At 46.0% G+C, this 24,913-nt stretch overlaps 1 protein-coding gene across 25 annotated transcripts in view; it reads right to left on the bottom strand.

Annotated features, from left to right (window-relative positions):
* The window catches only part of PLIN2 (perilipin 2), a 122,194-nt gene that overhangs the window by 34,734 nt on the left and 62,547 nt on the right, over positions 1–24,913 (bottom strand). For 2 of the 25 annotated variants that reach the window (XM_055350648.2, XM_055350653.2), the window contains exon 1: positions 5,680–5,829. The exons of the other annotated variants lie outside the window; for them this stretch is intronic. The gene's annotated coding sequence lies outside the window, so the exon portion shown is untranslated. Of the gene's footprint in view, positions 1–5,679; positions 5,830–24,913 lie in introns of those variants that run through there. 25 annotated transcript variants of the gene reach the window in all.

The following is a 24,913-nucleotide window of genomic DNA, read 5'->3' as shown; positions in this document are numbered from 1 at the left end:
AAGCAATTCTTCTGCCTCAGCATCCCAAGTAGCTGGGATTACAGGTGCCTGCCACCAGGCCCTGGCTAATTTTTTGTGTTTTTAATAGAGACGGGGTTTCACCACGTTGACCAGGCTGGTGTCGAACTCCTACCTCAGGTGTTCCGCCCCCCCCAATTCCTCCCAAAGTGCTGGGATTACAGGCATGAGCCATCGTGCCCAGCTGAAACATCACTTTTTTCTTTTCTTTTCTTTTCCTTTTTTTGAGACAGAGTCTTGCTCTGTTGCCCAGGCTAGAGTGCAATGGTGCGATCTCTGCTCACTGCAACCTCCACCTACCGAATTCAAACGATTCTCCTGCCTCAGCCTCACCAGTAGCTGGGACTACAGGCGTGTGCCACCACACCGGCTAATTTTTTGTATTTTTAGTAGAGACGGCATTTCACTGTGTTAGCCAGGATGGTCTCGATCTCCTGACCTCATGATCCGCCTGCCTCGGCCTCCTAAAGTGCTGGGATTACAGGTGTGAGCCACCGTTCTCAGCCTGAAACATCACTTTTCTAAGCTTCCGGAAATGTTCAGGCTTAGGCTTTAGCAAATGAAATCACTCTAGTCTACTGTCGGAGAAGAAGAAACAGTCCATTGCTCTGAAACTGAAATACAGATCAGCCATGAATCTGCCCTCGTTGACATTCATCACTCAGATTCTGATTAGATATAACTAACAGAAATGGAATATGAACTCAGAAACACTCTGCCACCCCTCCACTCCCTATATTAATGCATCTCAGGCTGGCTTTATACGTCTACAGATGTAACCCTGGAAATGTAGAATAGCTAAATCCAAACGTCTCTAGTTAACCAAGAGCTGAATTAAATTAATGTCATACATATAATGCATCTTGATTTTTTTTTTTTTTTTTTTTTTTTGAGACACGAGTCTCGCTCTGTCACCCAGGCTGGAGTGCGGTGGCACGATGTCGGCTCACTGCAATCTCCACCTCCTGGGTTCAAGTGATTCTCCTGCCTCAGCCTCCTGAGTAGCTGGGATCACAGGCGCCTGCCACCATGACTGGCTAATTTTGTTTTTGTTTTTGTTTTTGTTTTTGTTTTGAGACAAGTTTCACTCCATCACCCAGGCTGGAGTGCAGTGGTGTGATCTCGGCTCACCGCAACCTCCACCTCTTGGGTTCAAGCGATTCTCCTGCCTCCCGAGTAGCTGGGACTACAGGCACCTGCCACGGTGCCCAGCTAATTTTTGTAATTTTGGTAGATTCGGGGTTTTGCCATGTTGGCCAAGCTGGTCTCGAATTCCTGACCTCAGGTGATCTGCCTGCCTCGGCCTCCCAAAGTGCTGGGATTATAGGTGTGAGCCACTGCGCTTGACCAATTTTTTTTTTTTTTTTTTTTGAGATGGAGTCTTGGTCTGTGGCTCAGGCTGGAGTGCAGTGGTGAGATGTGGGTTCACTGCAACCTCTGCCTCCCAGATTCAAGCGGTTCTCCTGCCTCAGTCTCCCAAGTAGCTGGTATTGCAGGTGTGTACCACCATGCCTGGCCAATTTTTGTATTTTTAGCAGAGACGGGGTTTCACCATGTTGGCCAGCCTGGTCTTGAACTCCTGACCTCAGGTGATCCACCCGCCTTGGCCTCCCAAAGTGCTATGCATGAGCCACCGTGCCTAGCCCAAAGTGTGGTTTTTAGATGGATATTTGTATTAGATTCTACTTAATGCTCACAGAACTAAACAACTAACAAGAGAAGTCACTGATGTGTGCTAAATTCTACCTAGAACTTGGTTACAGAAAGCCTGTAATTGGATGCAGCTCACTGTCCTAGAAAATCCAAGCAAAATTTTACACATGTATGTGAATCAAGGACTCCCACAGCAGCTTGGAGATTGTCAGTTAGGGAGTCTCAAACTGCAAGTTAATTCATGAGCCAAAACATATTCTCTCAAATGTTCTGTAAAAGTGTGGATGTGGGAGCATAAACTCAGCAAAGCAGCCACACTGTTACAGAATGAATAAGAATCTAGGGGGCTGGATGCGGTGGCTCACACCTATAATCCCAGCACTTTGGGAGGCCGAGGCAGGTAGATCATTTGAGGTCAGGAGTTCGAGACCGGCCTGACCAACATGGTGAAACCCCGTCTCTACTAAAATACAAAAAATTACCTGGGCGGTAGTGGCATGCACTTGTAATCCCAGCTACTCGGGAGGCTGAGGTGGGAGAATCCCTTGAGCCTGAGAGGCGGAGGTTGCAGTGAACTGAGATCAGGCCACTGCACTCCAGTCTGGGTGAGAGAGTGAGACTGTGTCACAAAAGAAAAAAAAAAAAAAAACACACACACACACACACACAAAGAATCTAGGTCTCTATCTCCTTTCTCCAAGCAACATGTATCCCTGAAACACAAGGACTACTCTCTGGAACTGCTTAGTGGCTGGTGCACTGAGTGGGTATGCCCAAAACGCACATGGTTTTACTTCCGTGACGGAGTCAAAGTTTAACTTGCAGGTTTCCCAGTAATTGTTTACAAAAGGGTTTCTCCTCAAGCCACCACTACAGAATGTCCTTGCTAGGCATAAAAAATATGGCCCCTTCCCTTCACATGCTCGTAAGAACTTCAGGGATGCTTGGGCAGAAACCACACCTACACCACCATGTTCTTCTTCCTCTTTTTTTTTTTTTTTTTAATAGAGACGGGGCCTTGGTATGTTGCCCAGGCTAGTCTCAAACTCCTGGGCTCAGGCGATCTTCCCACCCCATCCTCCCAAGGTGTTGGGATTACATGCGTGAGCCCCTGTGCCTGGCCTATCACCATGTTCTTGCCAGCTCTCCACCAGGTGAGCATATGAGGCTCATAACCAGTTCTTATTTATTTAATGGGGGGTGGGGGAGATTTTGATTGGGGTAGTCTCGGACTGAACTAAATTTTAATATATTCAAGTTAAATAAATGATCTGGCTACCTAATTAATAACACAATTTCCTGTGAAAGATAAAAATCAAGAACTGAAGACTATTTCCCAGAAAAAGAATAGTGGTGATTTTGTTACATTTATCCTTTCTCTCTCTCTTTCTCTTGTACCCACACATACACACAGATTGAGACATACACTCCAAACTGCCAAGGAATCTGTTTGTGGTGCAATTTTTGGAAGTCGAAGATATTGCACATTTTAAGTCACAACCTGGCTGGGCACAGTGGCTCATAATCCCAGCACTTTGGGAAGCCGAGGCAGGCGGATGACTTGAGCTCAGGAGTTGGAGACCAGCCTGGACAACGTGTCGAAACTCTGGCTCTACAAAATATACAAAAATTAACTGGGTGTGGTGGCATGCACCCGTTATCCCAGTTACCCAGGAGGTTGAGGTGACAGAATGGCTTGAGCCTGGGAGGTGGAGGCTGCAATGAACCAAGACTGCACCACTGCACTCCCTCCTGGGTGTCAGAGCTGTATCCTGTCTCAAAAAAAAAAAAAAAAAAAAAAGACACAATCTGCTTCAAAATCAGAAAGCATGCCATCTGGAGAGATATACCAAATAATTGGCAATGGTGATCTGGGATAGATGGGCAGGGATCATAAAAAAACTTCCACACTTTTCATATTATATATTTCTTAAAATGTTTGAACATGTTTAGTGAGCCTATATTTCTCCTTTTGTAAGCAGAAAGTATAACACAGAGAAAGTTTAAAAACAAAAGCAGCATGCCACATCTCTTAGCAGTGGACCACATACTACCATCATTCACTTCATGCCGGACTCCTTGTGATAGTTCGGCCTGTTCATGAGAATCCCTGATTCACAATCTCCAAGCAGCTGTGAGGGTCCCTGAAAAGATTTGGCAGCTCCTTACCAGTCCTCTGAATGGGTAGAAAATCATGCAGGCACAGTGGCTCACGCCTGTAATCCCAGCACTTTGGGAGGCCAAGGTGGGCGGACCACAAAGTCAGGAGTTCAAGACCAGCCTGGCCAACATAGTGAAACCCTGTCTCTACTAAAAATACAAAAATTAGCCGGGTGTGGTGGCACATGCCTTTAATCCTAGCTACTCGGGAGGCTGAGGCAGGAGAATCGCTCAAACCCAGGAGGCAGAGGTTGCAGTGAGACGAGACCGCGCCACTGCACTCCAGCCTGGGTGACACAGCAAGACTCTGTCTCAAAAAAAAAAAAAAAAAAAAAAAAGGAGCAGCTGGGCACGGTGGCTCACGCCTGTAATCCCAGCACTTTGGGTGGCCGAAGCGGGCGGATCACAAGGTCAGGAGTTTGAGACCAGCCTGGCCAACATGGTGAAACCCCATCTCTACTAAAAATACAAAAATTAGCCAAGTGTGGTGGTTTGTGCCTGTAATCCCAGCTACTTGGGAGGCTGAGGCAGGAGAATCGCTTGAACCCGGAAGGCAGGGGGTTGCAGTGAGCTGAGATCTCACCATTGCACTCCAGCCTGGGCAACAGGGCAGGACTCCGTCTCAAAAACAAAACAAAACAAAACAAAACCAAAAAAATCACACATGCAGATACAAATCTGGGACAAAGTAGAAGCCCTTGGGCTTCCTTTCCTTGTAACCTTTTCCCTCGGGCCTGTCAGGACTGTCTTCACCATCAGAATGAGCAATTTCCCTGTGGGTCCTTACCTATCTTCTCACCCCCATGTGCCTTTTGTTTATGGTTGATTTCCCAGGCCTCTCTGCAAATGGCTAAGGGACACAGAGGTTTAATCTAGTATTGACTGTCAACACTAACAAACCTCATGCTTAGTGAAAGATGTGCTTAGAACTGAACTGTTAGGTAGAGCCCTAAAAATGTGTGGAGAAAGAATGTTGAAGATGAGGTGGGGAACTTCCGTGCTTTTGGGCATGGAAACCATTTAGCATAGTGCACATTGGCAGGATGTCAAGAAACTGTTTTCCATGACACCCAAAAGAATAATATACTGTATTCAAGGAGGCCCTGGCAAGTGTGCAGCCCTGTATTGAGTAACATTAGGGAATCAACAGAGGTAAAATTAATGATCCCTTGGGTGGGTGCAGTGGCTCATGCCGGTAATCCCAGCACTTTGGGAGGCCAAGGCAGATGGATCATGAGGTCAGGAGTTCAAGACCAGCCTGGCCAACATGGTGAAACCCCATCTCTACTAAACAAATACAAAAATTAGCTGGGCGTGGTGGCGCACACCTGTAATCCCAGCTACTAGGGAGGCTGAGGCAGGAGAATCTCTTGAACCCAGGAGGTGGAGGTTGCAGTGAGCCGAGATCACACCACTGCACTCTAGCCTGGGTGACAGAGCAAGACACTGTCTCAAAAAAAAAAAAAAAAAAAAAAAAAAATTCATGACCCCTGCTCTTGAAGAGCCCAGAATATATAGTTAGTAACTGAGATCTCTGTTGCAAACAGGCAAGGCAATACTGTTCTCTCTCTTTCTCTCTCTGTCTCTCTCATGGTGTGTGTGTGCATGTGTGTAAGGTACTGATTCCTTACTACATGGACTCAACAAGACCAGCTCATCACCAGTCTGCTACATAGACAAGTTCCTTGAAGACATTCTTCATGTCTTCACCAAGTCATGTACTGATGGCCAAGCCTTCCCTTTTCTGTGGCCCCTGGCTTTGGCACACTCCTCCTCGTCACTAGCCACACTTGCTGTCTCTGTGGGGATGCACGAGCAGAAGGGCTGCTTTCACACACCTCAGCTTACCCCAGTTGCTTCAAACTGCTCTCCACCTCCCTTGCTTGGTAGCCTTTCTTCCATGCATCACTTCAGTGTCAGCCACTGCTAGATTATTAGCCCTTGAGGGCTCCTGCTTTCTTTTCCGGCCAAGCACACTTCAGGAAGAAAGCCGTAATTGTTCTGACAAAACGTTCTGTTCAACCAGAATGAACTCAAAATGGAATTCTGGGAACTCAGGCAAACAACTATTGCCAATCAGGTTGCTGCCAGCCAACTCCAAGAACAATCTAGAAGTAAGAGCCTGCTGATTGCTCTGCCTCCTCCCACCCTATGTCGAATGGTGTCATGCTCACAGCTGACAATGTCTCCATTCTCCTGATGACACCATTTCAAAAGACTTAAACCATCTCCTCCTTTGACCAGCATGTGTGGGTTTATGACGTTCCTTGCCAAGCCACAGGGTCACCTGCAAATGGTAATTCTCCTGGCCTGAGTAAGTTCCCAGAACCCCTAGGTTGGCCATATAATTACAAACTCCAGAGCATTAATAAAGACAAGGAAAAGTGAAGTGGCTGGCTCATGCCCATAATCTCAGCACTTTGGGAGGCTGAGGCATGAGGATTCTTGAGCCCAGAAGTTCCAGCCCAGCCTGGGCAACATACTGAAACCTCATCTGTATAAAAAAATACAATAATTAGCCAGGTACGGTGGTGTGTGCCTGTAGCCTGTAGTCCCAGCTACTAAAGAGGCTGAGGTGGGAAGATCGCTTGAGCCAGGTTGCAGCGAGCCGAGATCAGGCAACTGCACTCTGGCCTGGGTGACAGAGCAAGACTGTCTCAAAACAAAAAAAGAAAAAAGAAAAGTGGAGTGGACAATGGAGGAGGACAAATTATTTTACAAAGAACAACAACAACAAAAATACCTTGAAATCTTCATAAACACTAAATAGCCAGGCATGGGCCAGGCATGGTGGCTCACACCTGTAATCCCAGCACTTTGGGAGTCTGAGGTGAATGGGTCACTTGAGGTCAGGAGTGTGAGACCTGTCTCAAAAAAACAACAACAACAAAAACCAGCTGGGCGTAGTGGTGCACACCTGTAATCCCAGGGCTTGGGAGGCTGAGGCAGGAGAATTGCACGAACCTGGGAGGCAGAGATTGCAATAAACTGAGATTGCCCCACTGCACTCTGGCATGGGCAACAGAGTGAGACTCCGTCTCAATAATAATAATAAATAGCCTGCCATGGTGGCATGTGCCTGTTGTCCCAGCTACTCATGAGGCTGAGGCAGGCAGATCACTTGAGCCCAGGAGTTTAAGAGTGATCATAGGAGATCACAGTGCTGTCATGCACTATGATCACACCTGTAAATAGCCACTCACTTCAGCCTAGGCAACACAGTGAGAACCTGTCTTTCTCTCTTTTTCCTTTTTTTTGCGGGGCAGACAGGATCTCACTCTGTCACCCAGGCTGGAGTGCAGTGGTACGATCTCAGCTCACTACAACATCTACCTCCCAGCTTCAAGTGATTCTTCTGCCTCAGCCTCCCGAGTATCTGGGAGTACAGGCATGCACCATCATACCCAGCTAATGTTTTGTATTTTTAGTAGAGACAGAGTTTCACCATGTTGACCAGGCTGGTCTTGAACTCCTGGCCTCAAATGATCCACCTGCCTCGGCCTCCCAAAGTGCTGGAATTACAGGTGTGAGCCAGTGTGCCTAGCCAATTGTTATTTCTATGCCTATGTAATATGCCACACAGAATCACATGTATATGAAAATATTTTTAATAAAGTATTCAAAATGATAAGCTAGTAGGAAAAAAAGATTTGCCTATCTAATGACTCAAGTTGAAATGAATTTCTGAAAACAAAGACAATATATTGCAGTGATTACAAGCATACCTACAATCACCCAGATCTATGTTTGATGACAAAATAGTATTCAACTTGTAGGAAATGCCTCTAAGAGAAAATGGGAAGGAGCCAGGAGAGGCTGGCAGGCCCATCAGACTGCGATGCAGGCCTCAACCCAAGTGAAGAAGAGAGGAAAGGAGAGAAGGGTGGGTAGAAGCACGTTACATTATAGTGTACTCTAAAGAAATTTCAGTGAGGCTGTGGGAGCACCCCAGTCATCAGAAGAGTCCCATATCTCCAAAGTATCACCCTGCCTTAATATCCCTGCCACACTCTGTCACTGGCTGAGAGTAGCCCATGGGTGCGTGGCCTCAGCTCACACGTGGTGATGGAATTCAGAAGGCAGCAGGGGCCCTCAGTCAATTGCTCCCCGCAGTTAAAAGGATATCTGAGCGGTGTATCTCATGGTCAGCACACTCAGTTTTCCCCTTTAGTAAGACAGGACAAAATCCTTGCCCACTTGCCATCCAGAGAAACTGGATGACTCAGAGAAGGTAATATCTGTAAACACTTTGTAAACTTTAAGTATGGAACATGTAAAATATTCCTTACACAGGACTATGACCCAGTCGTGATGTGTAGCTCTTCACTCCCTATCTCTATCTACATCCTTTAACACACACCTATGAGACCTCCAGTCTGCCTCTGGCTACCCAACCTAGATACTTCCTGAGCTCAGCCCTGTCTGGAACGCAGGAATGGAAAATACAGTCCTTTGGGTCATAGCTAAAAATGTCCTCAAATAGATCCAGCCAGCTGGCTGTGCATAGGTCAATTCAACCTCATTATGTACCACTTCAATGAAGCTGGACATTGACCTCTTTGATAACCAAGGGCCATGCACAGCAAATTCTGCAACTTAATGATTAAACTGCTTGGAAGAGAGGCAAACTATTAGACTTTGAGAGCTCTACGTTTTGATTTTGATTTTATTTATTTATTTATTTTGAGATGGAGTCTCACTCTGTCTCCCAGGCTGGAGTGCAGTGGTGTAATCTTGGCTCACTGCAACCTCTGCCTCCCAGGTTCAAGCAATTCTCCTGCCTCAGCCTTCTGAGTAGCTGGGATTACAGGTGCTTGCCACCACACCTGGCTAATTTTTCTATTTTTAGTAGAGATGAGGTTTCACCATGTTGGCCAGGCTGGTCTCGAACTCATGACCTCAAGTGATCTGTCTGCCTTGGCCTCCCAAAGTGCTGGGATTACAGGTGTGAGCCACCATACCTGGCCATAATTTTATTTATTTTTGAATAGGTAATACTTACACATGATCTGATATGCAAAACCTACAAAAGATAATACAGTGAAAAGCCTCCCTTCCATTCTGTCTTCTACTCACAAAGTTCCCCCTCACTGGAGGCAATCAATGCTATCCTTTCTTTTCTTTTCTTTTCTTTTCTTTTCTCTTTTTGTTTTTTTTGAGACGGAGTCTCTCTCTGTTGCCCAGGCTGGAGTGCAGTGGCAATATCTCGGCTCACTGAAACCTCTGCCCCCCGGGTTCAAGCAATTCTCCTGCCTCAGCCTCCTGAGTAGCTGGGACTACAGGCGCACGCCACCACACCTGGCTAATTTTTTTTGTATTTTAGTAGAGACGGGGTTTCACTGTGTTGCCTAGGCTGGTTGCAAACTCCTGAGCTCAGGCAATCCACCTGCCTCGGCCTCCCAAAGTGCTGGGATTACAGGCATGAGCCACCGAACCCAGCCAATGCTATCGTTTTCTTATGTATCCTTTCAGAAATATATATATACATATATATATATATATATATATTTTTTTTTTTTTTTTGGTATGTTGTCTCTCTCTGTCGCCCAGGCTGGAGTGCAGTGGTGCGATCTCGGCTCACTGCAACTTCTGCCTCCCGGGTTCAAGTGATTCTTCTGCCTCAGCCTCCCGAGTAGCTGGGATTACAGGCGCCTGCCACCACACCTGGCTAATTTTTGTATTTTTAGTAGAGACAGGGTTTCACCATGTTGGCCAGGCTGGTCTTGAACTCCTGACCTCAGGTGATCTGCCCGCCTCGGCCTCCCAAAGTGCTGGGATTACAGGCGTGAACCACCGCGCCCGGCCTCAGAAACATTTTATGTGTATTTCTGCCTCCAAAATAATTTCTAAAATTGCTAAAAGAATGTCCCTTAGAGAGTAACTACTGTTCAGACTGGGCTAATGTTATTTACATTCCTCTATTTTACTCTAATTTATCTAATTTCAACCTTATTTGGAGGCATATTTTTTCAACATTTCACTCTGAAGATTTTTCAAACATACAGGAAAGTTGAAAGAATTGTTCAGTGGGGCCAGGTGCAGTGGTTTACGCCTCTAATCCCAGCACTTTGGGAGGCCAAGGTGGGCGGATCACTTGAGGTCAGGAGTTTGAAACCAGCCTGTCCAACATGGAGAAACCCCGTCTCAACCAAAACTACAAAAATTAGCTGGGTGTGGTGGCAGGCACCTGTAATCCCAGCTACTCGGGAGGCTGAGGAAGGAGAATCACTTGAGCCCCAGAGGTGGAGGCTGCAGTGAGCTGAGATCACACCACTGCACTCCAGCCTGGGAGACAGAGCAAGACTCCATCTCAAAAAAAAAAAAAAAAAATGAAAGAAAGAAAAGAAAAGAAAGAAAGAATTGTTCAGTGAACACCCACACTCCCACCACCTAGATTCTGCAATGACTAATTTGCTACATTTACTTTAGGTATTGCTATTATTATTCTCATTTTACCGCTGATGAAACTGTGTCTTGTTGCAAAAGCTTCTAATGGTATCTTGCTTAATCTTTTTTTTTTTTTAATTATTCCAGCATTTCAACCAAGGTCCAAAGAGATTAACGTTCCCTGAGAAGAATTTAAATCCAGTTTCTTGTGTCCAAATATGGTCTGTAGATAAGCCCCAAAGAACACAAGTTCTCTTTTTCACTTGTAATTGCTCCACCCTTTGGCCCTTATCATTCCACGTGGTGCTGTTCTCCCTAACAGAGTTTAACCTCCCTCAGCTGACCTCCTTCTTGAAAGCACGGTAGTTTTTAGGCGTGTGAGGGAAGCAGACCAGGCATCCCAGCTGACTCATCTGTTTTTCTCTCAACAGCCTACATGGACAACCACTTTTCTACTCACAGTGTGGTTCACAGACCAGCAGAATTACATCATAAATGCACAGTATCAGGCCCACCCGGACCTATAGAATGAGAATCTGTCATTTCACAAGATTTCCAAGTGATTCCTATGCACATGCCACATCATTACAGTCTCACTTCAGCCATGGTTAAAAGGAGCCCAATGTGATTTGCTGGTCATACGTGGAAAAAAAAAAAGAGTAGGGCATGACATTTATCTTGACCAGCCATGGTAACTCATGTCTATAATCCTAACACTTTGGGATGCCAAAGTGGGATGATCACTTGAGGCCAGGAGTTCAAGTCCAGCCTGGGCAACATAGCAAGACTGTAAAGAAAAATAAAGACATTTATCTTTAAAACAACCCTTTCCTTCTTCTTGTTTTTACATCTCATTTGCCTCTTTACTCCCTTTCTTCACAACCTGTAATTCCACTTATTGAGCCTGCTGTGTATGCTATGTATGAGGAACATGATTGCTAACCCTCAGAGGTTTACAGAAGATGTTTTATTCCTAATTTACAGATGAGGCTCAGAGGATTAGAAATCCACCTAATATTAAACAGCTGTAAATATTAAGTATGTTCTTTTCCAAGACCTACTGCTCTCTTTCTACTGTAAAACAATGTATTTCCAAACTCTGGCAATTGCCTCAGCCTAGACCTTCCCCACTTGGGCCAGAGAGCTTATGTCTGCCTGTCATCAAAGGCTTGTGGACTTGTCTCTCTCTCAAGCCTCTTTCTCATGTCTTGTTCACTACTAGTTGACCTGGATCTTGTTCTTTTAGCTCCCAGGCATCAACCAGGTGTTCTATAATCTAAGAACTTAGGTAACACCTGTGCATTGTAATGATAGCCTCCTACAGACGGTGAGAGGAGGTGGGAGTGAGAAGATGACAGACAGGTGAAGAAATATTTGGCGAGGTAGGATGCACTCTGCCAGGGCATGCCCCATTTCAACCTAAATAAAGAGCTCAAATAGCTGTTGTGCATATGGTATCTTGCTAATGCCTATGCTGGGTACAGAGATCTACAAAATGTAATTCCTGCCCTTAATAAGGATAATTAATCCAGCAGGGGAGCTAGAACATGCACACATAAAAGCCCCATGAACAAAGTACAGCAGGAACATAGGAGAGAAGCTGCTTCTGGGTGGTGAAATAGATGATTACAAAGAGCGTGGGATGGGAGGCAGAGAGCCTCTCAGGCAAGGGGAGAATGTGCAGAAACAGAAGGAAGGAAAAGCACCTTTGGGGAGTCTCCTGCACAGAGCCCAGGGTGGCTGATGGAGAACGTATGTTAGATTAAGGAGGAAGCTTGGGAATGCCTCATAGGGAGTCACTGAAGGTTGATAAGTAATGTGATCAGAAGTGGGCAGTTCGGTTACTACTTTGGCAGAGAATGTGGCTCAGAGCAGACAGTGACTAGATTGAGCGAGGTGACAGATTCATTCCTAGAATGAAACTCAGAGAACAGGTAGACAAGCAGCTTTCAAACTTTTTGGCCCTGAAACCCTTTGTACAAATGAAATCTTAGTCAGCCGTTGTAAACAAATAGATTAAAGCTAAATTACTCTGGTTGGAATAAGTGGGAGGGAAGAACTGAGTTCTTTCCTTCCTGTCATTTCTTTCTTTCTCTCCAAGTGGATTCTGAAGGGGCTTCTTGTTTGAAAATCAATGATCAAAGGGCTTAGCAAACCACAACCAGCTCCTGCCTGCCACCTGCTTTTGCAAATAAAAACCTATGGGGATACAGCCATGCCTCTTTGATTTCATATTGTCTCTGCCTGCTTTCATGTTACAATGACCAAGCTGAATAATCAGGACGGGGAAACCCCATGGTCCACAGAATTGAAAGTATTTGCTATCTGGCCCTTTAAAGACAATGTTTGCCAACCTACCATCTAGGGCTTTATTACAACGCACAGGTGTTACCTATGTTCTTGGTCTGTGGTCTAAGTGTCATCCTTAGACACCAGCACACGTTGTCCCTCTGTGCACAGATAGCTCAGGGTGGTGAAGGTTGATTTAGGAGTCGTTGACAGCCAGGCGCGGTGGCTCATGCCTGTAATCCCAGCACTTTGGGAGGCTGAGGTGGGCGGATCACCTGCAGTCAGGAGTTCGAGACCAGCCTGACCAACATCCAACATGGAGAAACCCCGTCTCTACTAAAAATACTAAAGTAGCTGGGCATGGTGGCACATGCCTGTAATCCCAGCTACTCGGGAGGCTGAGGCAGAAGAATCACTTGAACCCGGGAGGCAGAGGTTGCGGTGAGCCGAGATCACACCATTGCTCTCCAGCCTGGACAAAAAGCGTGAAACTCTGTCCACCCCCCACCCCCCCAGAAAAAAAAAAAAGGAGTCATTGCCTTGGAATTAGGAGTTAGGAGTTGTGTGAGATGGCTTATGGTCAAGAGAGAGGGTCCAGAGAGAAAAGAAAGGAGGTTCTGAGAAAACCTTCAGTAATGGCTGGATTTAGAGAACAGGCTGAGGGAATCATAGGAGAAATCACTGGGAAAAGTACCAATTCTCACTGATGCCAGAAAATTATGACACATTGGGCCGGGTGCAGTGGCTCACGCCTGTAATCCCAGCACTCTGGGAGGCCAAGGTGGGCGGATCACAAAGTCAGGAGATGGAGACGATCCTGGCTAACATGGTGAAACCCCATCTCTACAAATAATATAAAAAATTAGCTGGGCGTGGTGGTGGCGCCTGTAGTCCCAGCTACTCCAGAGGCTGAGACAGGAGAATGGCGTGAACCCAGGAGGAGGAGCTTGCAGTGAGCCGAGATCGCGCCACTGCACTCCAGCCTGGGCAACAGAGCAAGACTCTGTCTCAAAAAAAAAAAAAGAAAGAAAGAAAATTATGACACATTGAAAGCCTTTTCTTTCTCCTTCTCCTTCCTCTTTCTCTTCTTCTTCTCTCTTCCTCCTCTTGTTTTTTGAGCAGGATCTCTCTCTGTTGTCCAGGCCAAAGTGCAATGGCACGATTGCGGCTCAATGCAGACTTGACTTCCTGGGTTCATCCTCCCACCTCAGCCTCTCAAGTAGCTGGGACCACAGGCACACACCACCACACTTGACTAATTTGTTTGTTTGTTTGTTTGAGATGGAGTTTTGCTCTTGTTGCCCAGGCTGGAATGCAATGGTGTGATCTCAGCTCTCTGCAACCTCAGCGCCCTGTGTTCAAGCGATTCTCCTGCCTCAGCCTCCCGAGTAGCTGGGATTACAGGCATGCGCCACCACGCCCAGCTAATTTTGTGTATTTAGTAGAGAGGGGGGTTTTCCATGTTGGTCAGGCTGCTCTTGAACTCCCAACCTCAGGTGATCCACCTGCCTTGGCCTCCAAAAGTGCTGGGACTTTTTTTTTGAGATGGAATCTGGCTTTGTTGCCCAGTGTGGAGTGCAGTGGTGTGATCTTGGCTCACTGCAACCTCCGCCTCCTGGGTTCAAGCGATTCTCCTGCCTCAGCCTCCTGAGTATTACAGGCAAGTGCCACCGTGCCCGGCTAGCTTTTGTATTTTTAGTAGAGATGGGGTTTTGCCATGTTGGCCAGGCTGGTTTTGAATTCCTGACCTCGGGTGATCCACTCTTGTTGGCCTCCCAAAGTGCTGGGATTATAGGCGTGAGCCACTGTAGCCATTCATCTTACTTTTTTTTTTTAGTTGACATAAATGTCAGGCAAGTTACTACACAAACTTGAAAAATGAATGAACATCCTTTTATAATCCCAACCTTTATGTGCCCGATTTTTACTCTGTGTATCTTGCAAAAGGCCTACAGAAATATGCTTTCACAATTGTTAATTATTACTTTTAAGATACAACATTCTCATTACTGAGGTTTGCCTCAAAGCAATTTTCCTTTTTTCTTTTTTTTCTTTTTTTGAGATGGAGTCTCGTTCTTGTCACCCAGGCTAGAGTGCAGTGTTGCGATCTCAGCTCACTGCAACCTCTGCCTCCGGGGTTCAAGTGATTCTCCTGCCTCAGCCTCCTGAGTAGCTGGGATTACAGGCACCCACCACCATACCTGGCTAATTTTTGTATTTTTAGTAGAGACGGGGTTTCAACATGTTGGCCAGGCTGGTCTCAAACTCCTGACCTCAAGTGATCTTCCTACCTTGGCCTCCCAAAGTGCTGGGATTACAGGCGTGAGACACTGCACCCAGGTGCAGTTTTCTAAATGGTTGTTTTACTGATGGCTTCTTTTTTTCTTTTTCTTCTTTCTCTACTGTAAGCCTAAGTCATTTACCAAGTGTGGAATATTCTAAAGGTAAATCATTAACAGTTATTCTCCAAGACGATGTTATGATCAATGTTACCCTCAAGTGCTCCCAAGAACAGTTTTTTTCTTTTTTTTTTTTTTGAGACGGAGTCTCGCTCTGTCGCCCAGGCTGGAGTGCAGTGGCGCAATCTCGGCTCACTGCAAGCTTCACCTCCCGGGTTCACGCCATTCTCCTGCCTCAGCCTCCCGAGTAGCTGGGACTACAGGCACCCACCACCGCGCCCGGCTAATTGTTTTTTATATTTTTAGTAGAGACGGGGTTTCACCGTGGTCTCGATCTCCTGACCTCGTGATCCGCCCGCCTCGGCCTCCCAAAGTGCTGGGATTACAGTGTGAGCCACCGCGCCTGGCTTTTTTCTTTTATTTATTTGAGAGACAGTCTAACCTTGTCATCCAGGCTGAAGTGCAGTGGTGCCACCATGGCTCACTGGAGCCTTGACCTACTGGGCTCAAGTGATTCTCCTGCCTCAGCCGCCTGAGCATCTGGGACTACAGAGGCAAGCCACCACGCCTGGCCAATTTTTCATTTTTTGTAGAGATGGACTCTCACTATGTAGCTTAGGCTGGTCTTGAACTCCTGCCCTCAAGGGATCCTTTTGCCTAGGCCTCCCAAAGTGCTAGGATTACAGGCATAAGCCACTGCCCCCACCCTCCCAGAACAGTTTCTTAATGGTATACAAACTGTAACTCCAGGCTGGGTGTGGTGGCTCACGCCTGTAATCCCAGCACTTTCGGAGGCCGAGGCGGGTGGATCACGAGGTCAGGAGATCGAGACCATCCTGGCTAACACAGCGAAACCCTGTCTCTACTAAAAATACAAAAAATTAGCCGGGCGTGGTGGCACATGCTTGTAGTCCCAGCTGCTTGGGCGGCTGAGGCAGGAGAATCACTTGAACCTGGGAGGTGGAGATTGCAGTGAGCTGAGATCGCACTCCAGCCTGGGCGACATGGCAAGACTCCATCTCAAAAAGAAAAAACAAAACAAAACAAAAAACCAAACAAACTGTAACTCCACTGATCTGTACCAATGATCTTTCCAGATTAGTACTGTCTGGTTGAACTTTCTACAGTGATGGAAATGCCCTGTATCTGTGTTGCTCATACACTAGCTGCCAGCCAGGTATGGCAATTGAGCACTTGAAATGTGAATAATGTGGCCGGGCATGGTGGCTTATGCCTGTAAACCCAGCATTTTGGGAGGCCAAGGTGAGTGGATCACCTGAGGTCGGGAGTTTGGAACCAGCCATAGCCAACATGGTGAAACCCCATCTCTACTAAAAATACAAAAATTAGCCAGGTGTGCCAGCACGCACCTGTAATCCCAGCTACTCAGAGGCTGAGGCAGGAGCATTGTGTGAACCCAGGAGGTGGAGGTTGCAGAAACCTAAGTAGAACTTGCAAAGGGATATAGAAATGAAATAGTGTCAGTTCTCAATCTCAAGGAGCCTATGTTCTACAACAGATTATAAACAGCAAAATGTACTACATAGGGGATGGAATGTGATCTACAGAGAGAATCAGATATACCATGCCTTGAGGACATAGGTGAAGGAGCATCTTATTTAGAGTCAGAGTGGGAGGAGGACTGAGGTCAGTGTTGCAAGGACGCTCTCACAAAGCGGGTGGATTTGGAGCAAGGTCTTTAACCTCTGCTTCTTGGGAGGCTATAGCATGTAGATCGCTTGAGCCCAGGAGATCAAGTCCAGCCTGGGCAACATAGCAATACTCTCTCTCTTAAAAAAAAAAAAAAAAAAAAAAAGCAGGGTGTGGTGGCTCACTCCTGTAAGCCCAGAACTTTGGGAGGCCAAGGTGGGTGGATCACCTGACGTCAGAAGTTCAAGACCAGCCTGGCCAACATGGTGAAACCCCGTCTCTACTAAAAATACAAAAAATTAGCCGGGCATGGTGGTGGGCGCCTGTAATCCCAGCTACCCGGGAGGCTGAGGCAGGGGAATCGTTTGAACTCGGTAGGTGGAGGTTGCAGTGAGCTGAGATCGTGCCACTGCACTCCAGCCTGGGCGATACAGTGAGATGCTGTCTCCAAAAAAATTATTTATTATTTTTTAATTTAATTTAATTTTTTTGAGATGATGTCTTGTTCTGTCGCCCAGGCTGAAGTGCAGTGGCACGATCTCGGGTCACTGCAACCTCTGCCTCCTAGGCTCAAGGGATTCTTTTGCCTCAGCCTCCTGAGGCAACAGCTGGGATTATAGGCATGCACCACCATACCTGGCTAATTTTTTTATTTTTAGTAAAGATGGGGTTTTGTCATGTTGGCCAAGCTGGTCTCAAACTCTGGACCTCAAGTGATCCGCCCACCTCTGCCTCCCAAAGTACTGGGGTTACAGGCATGAGCCATCATGCCCAGACAAAAAAAAAAAAAAGAAATCTAATAAAAAAATAAAATGGGGATAATAACAATAGAGCCCACCTCATGAGAGTATTACCTAAAGGGCTTAGAACAATACCTAGTGTGTGGTAAGGACTCTATGAATATTAATTATTAGTATTTCCACAAGATGAAAATTATAGACCAGTGCTGTTTTTTATGGGTGAGATAGAGGAGTTTTGGCCAGTCCCAGTCGCTCATGCCTGGAATCCCAAAGCAGTGGAAGACTGACCCAGGTGGATCATTCAAGGTCAGGAGTTTGAGACCAGCCTGGCCAACATGGCTGAAACCTCATCTCTATTAAAAAATACAAAAAATTAGCTGAGCATGGTAGCACGAGCCTGTAATTCCAGCTGCTTGGGAGCCTGAGGCATGAGATTCGCTTGAACCCGGGAGGCAGAGGTTGCAGTGAGCGGAGACTGATCCACTGCACTCCAGCCTGGGTGACAAAACAAGACTCTGTCTCACAAAAAAAAAAAAAAAAGAAAGAAAGAAAGAAAGGAGTTTTAACTTTACACGTATTTGCTAATATTTATGAAGTGTTTAGATATCTCAAAATCAATGAAGAGGATTATTAGGCCCACCTGCAGTACTGTTAATAATTTCAGGGAATCAGCTATCTAGGTGAAAGTTCACAGGGAAGTACATGTCATTGTAACACAAATTAGACCAAAGTTCAGGAAGAGACAGTTACTGAGTCATTTATCTGTCTTATCGTAAGACCAGTAAGCCTCTTAGCACCACAAAGTAGATGTAACATTTTAACAGGAAATGACTCCAATCTAGAGCAAAGTTAGTCCCATGCACAAAGTGAAAGGTTGCACAACACAAAAATGATCTGTGCTACGTGTCACACATGATCAGGTGGCATATTGCTCAAGATACTGGTATGCAATCAGTCTTTGCAAGAGTCAGATCATTGTCTCACCTTAGGGAAGGCTTTCCATGTGCCCTAGAGAGACACTTTCCCTTTCTGGGTTACTTCCTAAAGTACATTCACCTTAACTTATAAGAAAAGGAAATCTTTCTCAAGTGCTCTGAGTTTATTATTTCCCTTTTCTAGACTCTCATCAGGGTCATCTGCATGTGGATGAGGTTCCCAGAGAGGACTGCTGGAGGACATTGCATGTTTATGAATTTCACAGGTATTCAAGGGTGGCTGCACCTGGAGCTGGGAGCTGAGCATCAGGAAGATTAAAACACAAAGTATGCTCATCAAATTGAGAGGAGTGGGCCAGGCGCGATGGCTCACACCTGTAATCCCAGCACTTTGGGAGGCCAAGGCAGGCGGATCACCTGAGGTCGGGAGTTCGAGACCAGCCTGACCAACATGGAGAAACCCCATCTCTACTAAAAGTACAAAATTAGCGCAGCATGGTGGCGCATGCCTGTAATCCCAGCTACTCGGGAGGCTGAGGCAGGAGAATCGCTTGAACCCAGGAGACGGAGGTCGAGGTGAGCTGAGATATCGCCACTGCACTCCAGCCTGGGCAACAAGAGCGAAATTCTGTCTCAGAAAAAAAAAAAAAAAAAAAATGAGAGGAGTTAGGAAGAATCATCTTCTCAAGTCAATTAACAACATTGGGAGGCAGTGTGGTGCCACAGTTTAGTGGCTTTACACTCAGATTTGGTTTATAATACTAGCTTTCACCTTTGCAAAATTCCATATGTATAAGGTAATTCACAGCAGCATTGTTTACAATAAAAAATGACTGGAAAGATACCAAATGTCCATCGATACGGAACTAATTAAATAAATTATGGGTATGACAACGTGGAAAGTTATCCAAATGGAAAAGCAAGATACAGAGCAGGGTATAAATTGTTACCCTTTGTAAAAAAAATAAAACGGGGGAATTTTTTTTTTTTTTTTTTGAGACAGGGTTTTGCTCAGTTGCCCAGGGTGGAATGCAGTGGCATGGTCACAGCTCACTGCAATCTCTGCCTCCTGGGCTCAAGCAATCCTCCCCACTCTGCCTCCCAAGTAGTTGAGACTACCGGCATGTACCATCACGCCCGGCCAATTTCTTTTATTTTTAGTAGAGATATGATCTCATTATGTTGCTCAAGCTGGTCTCAAACTCCTGAGCTCAAGTGATGCTCCCGCTTTGACTTCCCAAAGTGTGGAAATACTTACTTAATAGCTGCTTGTTTAGGAAGTAAAATATCTCTGGAAGGGTATTGAAGAAGTTAGCAATGCTGATCGCAGTGGCTCATGCCCACAATCCCAGCTCTTTGGGAGGCTGAGGCGGGTGGATCACTTGAGGCCAGGAGTTCAAGACCAGCTTGGCCAAAAAGGTGAAACCAGTCTCTAATAAAAATACAAAAAAGTGGCTGGGCACGGTGGCTCACTCTTGTAATCCCAGCACTTTGGGAGGCCAAGGTGGGTGGATCACAAGGTCAGGAGTTCGAGACCAGCCTGACCAACATGGTGAAACCCTGTCTTTACTAAAAATACAAAAATTAGTCAGGCGTGGTGGTGCACACCTGTAATCCCAGCTACTCAGGAGGCTGAGGCAGGAGAATTGCTTGAACTCGGGAGGTGGAGTTTACAGTGAGCTGAGATGGTGCCATTGCACTCCAGCCCGAGTGACAGAGCAAGACTCCGTCTCGAAAAAAAAAAAAAAAATTAGCCAGGTGTGGTGGCACGTGCCTGTAATCCCACCTACTTGGGAGGCTGAGGCAGGAGAATCTCTTGAATATGGGAAGCGGAGGTTGCAGTGTGAGCCGAGATCCGGCCACTGCACTCTGGCCTGTGTGACAGAGTGAGACTCTGTCTCAATAAACAAAAAAAGATTAAAAGGGAAGATTCATGTATTTTTCAATTTTGAACTATGACTGTCGTCTGGTCAAAAATTAAAACAACCATTTTTAAAGAAAAAGTAAAGGAGCATCTGGTAACAACTTACAAAATGAAAAAAAAAAAAATCCCAGCTTTCTGGCTGGGCACAGTGGCTCATGCCTATAATCCCAGCACTTTGGGAGGCTGAGGTGGGCTGATTACTTGAGGTCAGGACTTTGAGACCATCCTGGCCAACATGGTGAAACCCCGTCTCTACTAAAAATACAAAAACTAGCCTGGCATGGTGGCATGTGCCTGTAGTCCCAGCTACTCTGGGGGCTGAGGTGGGAGGATTGTTTGAACCCAGGAGGTCAAGGCTGCAGTGAGCTATGAATGTGCCACTGTACTCCAGCCTGGGCGACAGAATGAGATGCTGTCTCAAAAACAAACAAAAAAAGAATCTCAGCCTTCCTTTTTACTAGCTATGCATCCATGGACTAGTTATTTAACGTCCACAGGGCTCAGTGTCCCTTTGTATTGAAGGGACCTATCACCTAGGTTTGAGAGAGGATTAACTATTAATGTGCATTAAAACATTTAGTATTATATGGCCAGGCGTGGTGGCTCATGCCTGTAATCCCAGCACTTTGGGAGGCTGAGGCGGGTGGATCACCTGAGGTCAGGAGTTCGAGACCAGCCTGGCCAACATGGCGAAACCTGTCTCTACTAAAAATACAAAAATTAGCTGGGCGTGGTGGCGCGACCTGTAGTCCCAGCTACTCAGGAGTCTGAGGCAGGAGAATTGCTTGAACCCAGGAGGCCGAGATTGCAGTGAGCCGAGATTATGCTATTGCACTCCAGCCTGGGTGACAGAGTATGACTCCGTCTCAAAAACAAACAAACAAAAAATTTAGTATTATATTTACATTAGTGATATCATGCCTCACACATAAATAATAAACATATATTAGCTACAAACAATATATTTTTAAGATTCTGGGGCTGGGCATAGTGGCTCATAACTATAATTATGTTGGTAGCCGTAGGTGGTTTGGTAGGCCAAACTTTGGTAGGCCGAGGTGGGCGGATCAGCTGAGGTGAGGAGTTTGAGACCAGCCTGACCAACATGGTGAAACCCCAACTCTGCTAAAAATACAAAATTAGCCGGGCTTGGTGGCGCATGCCTGTAATCCCGGCTACTCAGGAGGCTGAGGCAGTAGAATCGCTTGAACCCAGGAGGCCGAGTTTGCAGTGAGCCGAGGTCGTCCCATTGCACTCCAGCCTGGGCAACAAGAACAAAATTCCGTCTCAAAAAAAAAAAGATTCTGGTCATGAAGGCACTACTGAGGTGAAAAAGATATATGCATATATGGAAGATACGTACATAACATAAATCCCCCCCATAGTTATCAGTAACTCCACTCTTGTTTCTCTTTTTTTTTTTTTTTTTTTTTTTGAGATGGGGTCTTACTCCGTCACCCAGGCTGGAGTGCAGTGGTAAAGTGATGCAATCTTGGCTTATTGTACCCTCTGCCTCCTGGGCTCAAGCGATCCTCCTACCTCAGCCTCCCAAGTACCTGGGACTATAGGCACATTACACCATGCTCAGCTAATTTTTGTATTTTTTGTAGAGACAGGGTTTTGCCATGTTGCCCAGGCTGGTCACAAACTTCTGGCTACAAGCGTTTCTCCCGCCTTGGTCTCCCAAAGTGCTGAGATTACAGGTGTGAGCACCGTGCCCAGCCATTAACTCTACCCTTCCAATAGTTCAAGCCAAAAATCTTGGCATCATCCTTGAATCCTCTCTTTCTCTCATACCCCACATTAAAGTATCAACAATATCTGTTGATATTATTTTTTAAATATTTCTAGAATCTAAACCCTTCTCACCACTTCCTTGTATACCACGCTGGTCCAAAGCATCATTTTTTTTTTTTTTTTTTTTTGAGACAGTCTTGCTCTGTCACCCAGGGTGGAGCGCAGTGGTGTGATCTTGGCTCACTGCAACCTCCACTTCCCAAGTTCAAGCGATTCTCCTGCCTCAGCCTCTAGAGGGATTACAGGCACGGGCCACCATGCCTGGCTAATTTTTGTATTTTTAGTAGAGACAGGCTTTCACCATGTTGGTCAGGCTGGTCTTGAACTCCTCACCTCAAGTGATCCACCCCCCTTGGCCTCCCAACATGCTGGGATTATAGGCACGAGCCACTGCACCTGGCCTAAAGCATCATTATCTCTTGCCTGGCCTTCTACAATAGTCTCTTTAACTAGTCTCTTATGGAACCCCCACCTGCCCCCTGGCCCCCTGTGGAAAAATTCATCTTTTTTCCCATACTTGTATATAATTGATATTGTTTGGATATGTGTTCCCACCCAAATCTCATGTTGAATTGTAATCCTCACTTTTGGAGGAGGGACCAGGTGAGAAGTGATTAGATCATGGGGGTGGATTTCCCCCTTGCTATTTTTGTGATACTGAGTTCTCACGAGTTCTGTTTTTTTTTTTTTTTTGGTTTATTTTTTATTTTTTATTTTTTGAGATGCAGTCTTGCTCTGTCGCCCAGGCTGGAGTGCAGTGACATGATCTCAGCTCACTGCAACCTCCGCCTCCGGGGTTCAAGCAATTCTCTGCCTCAGCCTCCCGAGTAGCTGGGATTACAGGCGTCCACCACCACACCCAGCTAATTTTTGTATTTTTCGTAGAGACAAGGTTTCACCATGTTGGCCAAGCTGGTCTTGAACTCCTTACCTCGTGATCCCCCTGCCTTGACCTCCCAAAGTGCTGGGATTACAGGCGTGAGCCACTGCACCCAGCCGAGATCTGGTTGTTTAAAAGTGCGTAGCACTTCCTGCTTTGCTCTCTCTTCCTCTGCTCTGGCCATGTAAGACATGCCTCCTTCCTCTTCACCCTCCGTAACAGTTGTAAGTTTCCTGAGGCCTCCTCAGCCATGCTTCCTGTACAGCCTGCAGAACCAGGAGCCAATTAAACCTCTTTTCTTTATAAATTACCCAGTCTCAGGTAGTTCTCTATAGCAGTGTGAGAACAGACTAATACAATAGTTTTATTTTTCTTATTTTTAAAAATTTCAACTTTTATTTTAGATTTAGGGGGTACATGTGCAGGTTTGTTACATGGGTTTATTGTGTGATGCGAAAGGTTTGGGGTGCTATTGAACCTGTCACCCAAGAAGTGAGCATCATACCCAATAGGTAGTTTTTTTACTCCCTCCTCTCTCATAGTCCCCAGCATCTATTATCTCATCTTTGTGTTCATGTGTAACCAATGTTTAGCTCCCGCTTGTAAGTGAGAATATGTAGTATGTGGTTTTCTGTTTCTGCATTAATTTGCTTAGGATAATGGCCTCCAGCTGCATGCAAGTTGCTACAAAGAACATGGTTTCATTCCTTTTATGGCTGCACAGTATTCCATGGTGTTCTGTGTGTATGTGTTTTTTTTTTTTTTTTTTTTGAGACGGAGTCTTGCTCTGTCACCCAGGCTGGAGTGCAGTGACACAATCTCGGCTCACTGCAACCTCCACCTCCTGGTTCAAGCAATTTTCCCTGCCTCAGCCTCCCAAGTAGCTGGGACTACGGGCGCATGCCACCACACCTGGCTGATTTTTGTATTTTTAGTAGAGACAGGGTTTCACCATATTGGTTAGGCTGGTCTGGTTATCCTGACCTTGTGATCCGCCCATCTCAGCCTCCCGAAGTGTTGGGATTATAGGCGTGAGCCACTGCACCCGGCTTTCCATGGTGTATATATTTCAAGTTTTCTTTATCCATTCCACCATTGATGGGCACCTTTTGGTGGAGTCTTTAGGGTTTTCTAGGTATAGAATCATATTGTCAGTGAAGAGAGATAATTTGACTTATTTTCCTACTTGGATGCATTTTATTTCTTTCTTTGGCCTGGTTGCTCTGGCTAGGACTTCCAGCACTGTGCAGAATAGGAGTGGTGAAAGAGGACATCCTTGTCTTGTTTCAGCTCTCGAGGGGTATGCTTCCAGCTCTGGCCCATTCAGTATAATGTTGGCTGTGGGTTTGTTATAGGTGGCTCTTATTATTTTCAGGTATTGAAATTCCATTCTTTAAACGGCATCACTGAATCCTTTGTTCAAAAAACCCTTCAGAAATGACTCAGCTCACTCACAGTAAAATCCAAGCCTTTAAGACGTGATCCAGCACCACTTGCTTCTTTGATTTGAACTCCTACTCTTCTTCCCTTTACTCACTCCAGTTGAACCGCGTATGGGCCTCCTTGCCATCCCATGAGCATGCCAAGGTAGGAGATTGTAACACATATCTCTTTTTCAATTTTTTTCTTTTTTTTTTTTGAGACAGAGTCTCACTCTGTTGCCCAGGCTGGAGTGCAGTGGCGCGATCTCGGCTCACTGCAAGCTCCGCCTCCTGGGTTCACGCCATTCTCCTGCCTCAGCCTCCCAAGTAGCTGGGACTACAGGCGTCCGCCACCACACCTGGCTAATTTTTTGTATTTTTAGTAGAAACGGGGTTTCACCGGAGATTGTAACACATATCTCAAAAAATGAGAGCTCAAGCCAAAAAAAGATTTATTAAGAGTATGAAGGGCTGGGCGCGGTGGCTCACACCTGTAATCCAGCACTTTGGGAGGCCAAGGCGGGCAGATCACGAGGTCAGGAGATCGTGACCATCCTGGCTAACACGGTGAAACCCGATCTCTACTAAAAAAATACAAAAAAATTAGCTGGGCCTGGTGGCGGGCGCCTGTAGTCCCAGCTGCTCCGGAGGCTGAGGCAG

Source organism: Gorilla gorilla, chromosome 13 (genome assembly GCF_029281585.2).
Source record: "Gorilla gorilla gorilla isolate KB3781 chromosome 13, NHGRI_mGorGor1-v2.1_pri, whole genome shotgun sequence".
Classification (NCBI taxonomy): domain Eukaryota; kingdom Metazoa; phylum Chordata; class Mammalia; order Primates; family Hominidae; genus Gorilla; species Gorilla gorilla.
The sequence above is the reverse complement of the archived record's forward strand: the minus strand, read 5'-3'. Positions and strand labels throughout refer to the sequence as shown.